Source organism: Sciurus carolinensis, unplaced genomic scaffold (assembly GCF_902686445.1).
Source record: "Sciurus carolinensis unplaced genomic scaffold, mSciCar1.2, whole genome shotgun sequence".
NCBI lineage: Eukaryota > Metazoa > Chordata > Mammalia > Rodentia > Sciuridae > Sciurus > Sciurus carolinensis.
This window is the reverse complement of record NW_025920217.1, coordinates 405,344-411,096: the sequence shown is the minus strand read 5'-3', so window position 1 is coordinate 411,096 and position 5,753 is coordinate 405,344.

Sequence of the window (5,753 nt, the reverse complement as noted above, 5' to 3'; positions counted from 1 at the left end):
GTTCTACTGTGACATGAGAGGCACACATGGGAGTAGTACCTTAATCAAAGGAGTAGGAGCAGGCATTGGTCAGCTAGGTTTTGAAGGTCATGGAATTTCAAAGCTCTGGAAGGAGAAGTCACTTGATTGCACTCCCTAGAGTGTTTGCACAGCTTTGGGCAACATGAGCTTCCACGAGTGGCTCCAGTGACATTGCACCTGCACCCCACATTCCACCTTATGTCATAGAGGAGCAGACTCAGAACACAGAAGCGTCTCGGTTCCCATGGCAACCAGAGACCGTTCAGCTCCTGGTCGCTTCAAATCAACATTCAAGACATGTGGCGGCTCAGCTTGAGGGTTAGAGGATAGATGAAGGAAGCGAGTGCAAGGGTCTTGCGTTTTTGAAGAAATGATTCTATCCTTGTTCCTGGGCGACAAGAAAAGAGGCTCTTAGCTGTATGGAGTCCCGTGAGCAATAAATTTCCCAATATCCAGTTAGGACAAGGGATACCATTGAAGTCTGAGAACTCGCAATTCCACCCAGGTCCACGAAGTGGCACTGTGCTCTGTTGGCCGCACCCATCTTGGTGACAGGCTGCTCATCTGGACCCTGATGCAGGCTATTAACCCCCACAAATTCCAGTGGAAGAAGCTGGTACCGAGGGCTGCTTGAGAACACATGTTTCAACAATCTTAGCACTGTCAACAGTGGATTTGCCCTCCGTCCTCAGTCCTCCAGGACTGGTATCTTCGGGTTTTCTTCAGAGTCAGGAAATGAGCTAGGGGCCTAGAAGCCATATGGAGATGGGTTGTGAGTGTTCTCTTTAGTAGAGCATTCACTACAGCGCCATGGTTTGGGTGATCATTGATTTGGGACACATCACTTTCCATCTGTCTGGTTCCTCCTCCTGTCCTACAAAGTTTATGAAGGAGAGATGGAACATGGGATGTCCATGTTCCATGTAAGGTGAGTTAGTCCTCTGGGGGCTCAGGATGAGAGGAGGTAGTCATTCCTCAGTTTGTTGTAAGGAGGAGAGTTCAAACCTTACATGCATGGAGAGTTGTTCTGTGCTCACTCCAACAGTGAGATACTGCCTCCTTGGCTGCTGCTCTACAACTAGTCTGAACCCCATAACTAACCTTCTGGTATTTTTCCAGGGTCTCATTAAATGTCAACCTGGTGCAGAAATGTTTTGCCAATATTTATTCACAAAATTGTTCCTCATCATCTCCAGACAAATACCACTCTGTCGCAGGGCCCTGAAAAATATTGCGAGGAATCCCCTAACCAGCCCCAGGATACAGCAGACAAGCTGAGGGTTGAGTTAACATCCTGTTGATGGCATGATGAACACAGTTTCACAAGGTATAGTAGCAGGTTTGAACATAGACCTTGCTGAATGTGGAATTGTTCAAAGCATCCAAGCTGAATGTTCAAATGAAGAGAGTAAGGATATTTGGGGTCTAGAAGCACTGAAGGGTGTTGATGATGGAAAACAACTTCAGAGAAGAGACCCTATGAATCTCACCATGTTTCATGGTCAACCCAGAATGCGACAACATATATTGAGGCACACCATACACTATAATTACAGGAAATAGTTATTGGCAGCTCATTCTCTATGCAACCATGAATAGTGAACCTCATTCCCCTTTTGAGAACAACAATGCCCTTGCAAATTTCTATCTCTTTTGTGTTGCTCCCAAGGGACAGCTGAATATCCTAATCCTGATTCCTATTTTTTGTGGCACAAGAATCATAAGCATAGGCTTTCCCAACTTCACCGCACCTTCCCCCACGACCTACATTTAAACCTGTTGAGCCTTGGATATGCAACACTAATCCCTGCACTGATTCTCTTGAATATGTACATCAATATTAACAAAAGTCCACAAAAGGCTCCATTCATCTTGACAGTGGAGCTCCAATTATATTGGGTGAGTAGGTTGTAAATTCCCCATGAACCTCCTGAATGCTCTCACTACAGTCTAAAATCGATTCTGCCCCCAAACTTAACTATATTCACTAAGAAATCACAGGCAAACCTCTACAAAGCAAATGTGAGAGAGAAGATCCAGGGACAAGATTGACTGTCTTTTGTGTTCACATCTTGGTTTTGTAGTAGACATTGAGGTACACGTGGAAAGTGGTCTGGTGTGGAAGTTCCCTTCAGTGGCAGAGAGTATGGCAGTGTGTCCATGAAGCCTGGAGAGTGTGTGGTAAAATGTGGTTGTCATTTTTTAATTTCCTGAAAACTGGTGCACAATGAGCAGCTGAAGAATGTGCTGAAGAATTATCCTCATTAGCATACTCATGCCAGACCCGTGATATCTCTCCTAAGGAGAGTTGAGTGACTTCATTGAACAAGTACTCTGAAAAAATGCACGTGCCTTGGCAGCACTGATCTCTTGGAGCCCAGGATCCTGCTGTAAGTTGTTGTTCGAATTGATTTGCATCAAAATTGGTGCTGTTTGAGAGTGTTGATTCTTTTGTGAGGATAGGAGAAAAGAAAGAAAAAGAGACATGGAAGGTTGGTTTGGTTTCTTTGTTATTTCCACAATCCCAGAGTGCTAGGGACTCAAATCGGGTCTCCAGCATGAGAGGCAGGCACTCAACAAGATGGGCTATATGGCCTTCACTGGAATGGCTACTCTGAGTTACAACATGTGATCACCTACAGACAAAATTTGTGAAATTGTATGCAGCAAAGCAATCATGACCAAGCCAAACAATCGCTTGTAATTCTTCATTCTCCTGTTTATATCAATCCAGCAAGGAACTTTTTTGCCTGTGAAACACAAGCCTAGCCCTGTGTCCCACTGGGAAGTATTTTCCCCTCTTCATGATGGACAAAAATGGAAGTAGCTGATTGATCAGTGAGCAGAAAAATATATCAGGGATCCAAGGATCCCAAGAACAGGGACAGAGGCAGGAATATGTGAGACTGAGAACATGCTCAATTGGTGACAACAAATGGAGAATTGGGATCATTCACAGATGAATCCCTAGCCATTACATTCAAAATCAACTGACACTCTCCTAGAAGGTATTTTTTTACTTATTATTCCTTTTGAACTTTTCTTTGAAACATTCAAAAGAGCAGAGAGATGTGCATAATGCACAAACCAGTTTAGGTGCTGGGTTTTGCCCACAATCTCATGAATTGGTGAGCCAGATGAAGTTGTGCCTCCTTTATAAGCCTGTTTCCCTCAGTAAAAGTTCCTTGACAATTTATCCAGATGCTGTTGGGAGATATAAAGAGGCAGAGCCATGTGGTGATGGTTCAAGTGATCTGTGGTCCCAGAATCGAATCGTGGTGTCAAAAAGAAAACGTTCCTCATCCAATATCTCTCTTCTCCTTGTCATGTTTTCAGTTATTATTCTCAATATTTATTACAGAGTGATAAATGGCTAAAGTCATATACTTGATCCCTCATTCATTTCATTGCAATCAATTCCACTCAGAAAATCATAACAATTGTTTACCAGTTCTCGTGGGACATGAGAGGCACACATTGGAGTAGTCCCCTAATCAATGGGGAAGGAACAGGCATTGTTCAGCTAGGTTGTGAAAGGCGTGAGATTTCAATGCTCCAGAAGGTGAAGTCATTTGATTGCACTCCCCAGAGTGTTGTAAAGCCTTGGGCAACATGAACTTTCATGAGTGGCTACAGTGACATTGCACCTGCACCCCACATTCCACCTGTCATCATAGAGAAGCGGACTCAGAACACAGAAGCGTCTCGGTTCCCATGGCAACAAGAGTCCACTCAGCTCCTGGTCACTTCAAAAAAATACTCAGGTCATGTGGCGGCTCAGCTGTGAGGGTTGGAAGATAGATGAAGGGAGCGGGTACAAGGGTCTTGCGTTTTTGAAGAAATGATTCAATCTTTGTTGCCCAAGTGACAAGTAAACAGGCTCTTAGCTGTATAGATTCCCGTGAGCAATAAATTTCCCCATATCCAGGCAGGACAAGGGATCCCATTGAAGTCTGACAGCTAGCACTTCCATGCTGGTCCACTAGGTGTCGCTGTGCTCCGCTGGCCGCACTCATCTTGCTGACAGGCAACTCATCTGGAACCTGATGTACGCTATTAGCCCCCACAAATTCCAGTGTAAAAGGTGGGCCCGAGGGCTGCTTGAGAACACGTGCATCAACAATCTTAGCACTGGCAACAGTGGATATGCCCTCCGTCCCCACTCCTCCACAACTGGTACCTTCAGATTTTCTTCAGAGTCAGAAACTAGCCTAGTGACCTAGTAGTCATATGGAGATGGGTGGTGAGTGTTCTCCTCAGTACAGCATTCACTGCAGCGCCATGGTTTGGGTGATCATTGATTTGGGACACATCACATTCCATCTGTCGTGTTCCTTCCGCTGTCCTACAAAGTCTAGAAAGGAGACAGATGGAACATGGGATGTTCATGTTCCATGTAAAGGTGAGTGACTCCTCTGAGGTCTCAGGATGAGAGGAGATAGTCATTCCCTCAGTCTGTTGGAAGGAGAACAGTTCAAACTTGACATGCAGGGAGAGTTGTTCTGTGCTTACTCCAACAGTGAGACAACTTCTCCTTGACTGCTGCGTTACAACTAGGCTGCACCCCGAAACTAGCATGCTGGAATTTTTCCAGGGTCTCATAACATGTAAACATGGTGACAAACCAATATTTATTCACAATATGGTTCGTCTTCTTGTCCAGAAAAATACCTCTCTGTCACAGGGCCCTGTGAAATAATGCCAGGACGCCTCTAATCAGCACCAGGATGGAGCAGACAACAAGGTTGGGTAGCATTAACAGCCTGGTGATGGCATGAAGAGCACAGTTTCACAGGGCATAATAGCAGGTTTGAGCATAAACCGAGCTGAAAGTGGAATTGTTGAATGCTTCCAAGCTAAATATTTGAAAGAAGAGAGTAAGGATATTTGGGGGGCTTGAAGTGATGAAGGGTGTTGATGCTGGAAAACAACTTCAGATAACAGACCCTATGAAACTCGCCATCGAACATGGTCAACCCAAAACACTACAACATATTTTCAGCCACACCATACACTATAAATACAGGAAGTAGTTATTTGTCACTCTTTCTCTATGTAACCATGAATAGCGAACCTCATAACCATTTTGAGAAACACAATGCCCTTGCAAATTCTGGTCTCTTCTCTGTTGCTCCCAAGAGACACCCGAATATCCGTATTTTGATTCCTATTTTTCTGGCACAAGTATCATAAGCATAGGCCTTCCCAAGTTCACAGCACCTTCCCCCATGACCTACATTTAAACCTGTTTAGCCTTGGATATGCAACACTAATCCCTGCACTGATTCTCTTGAGTATGTACATCAATATTAACAAAAGTCGACAAAAGGCTCCATTCATCTTGACACTGGAGCTCCAATGATACTGGGAGACTAGGTTGTACATTCCCCCAGCTCCTCTTGAAAACTATCAGCAGGTGCTAACACATATGCATCGCCAAATCATACAGTTGGACTTCAAGTAATTTGCAACCAAAACTGAGGAAAACTGAGTGAGAAGAGCCATGGCCAAGGACGGCTCTCTTTGGTAATCACCTCTTGCTTTTTGGGATGACATTGAGGTTGATATGAAAAGTGCAGAGCAATGCAATTCCCCTTTAGTTGCACAACATTTGAAGTGGGCCCAAGAATCCTGGTAATGGCCAGAGTCTTGTGCCGTTGTCATTTTAATGTTCCTGCCATTTTCAACCTGGTGTGCATCATCTTCTTGAGGAACTTGCTGATGATATCACC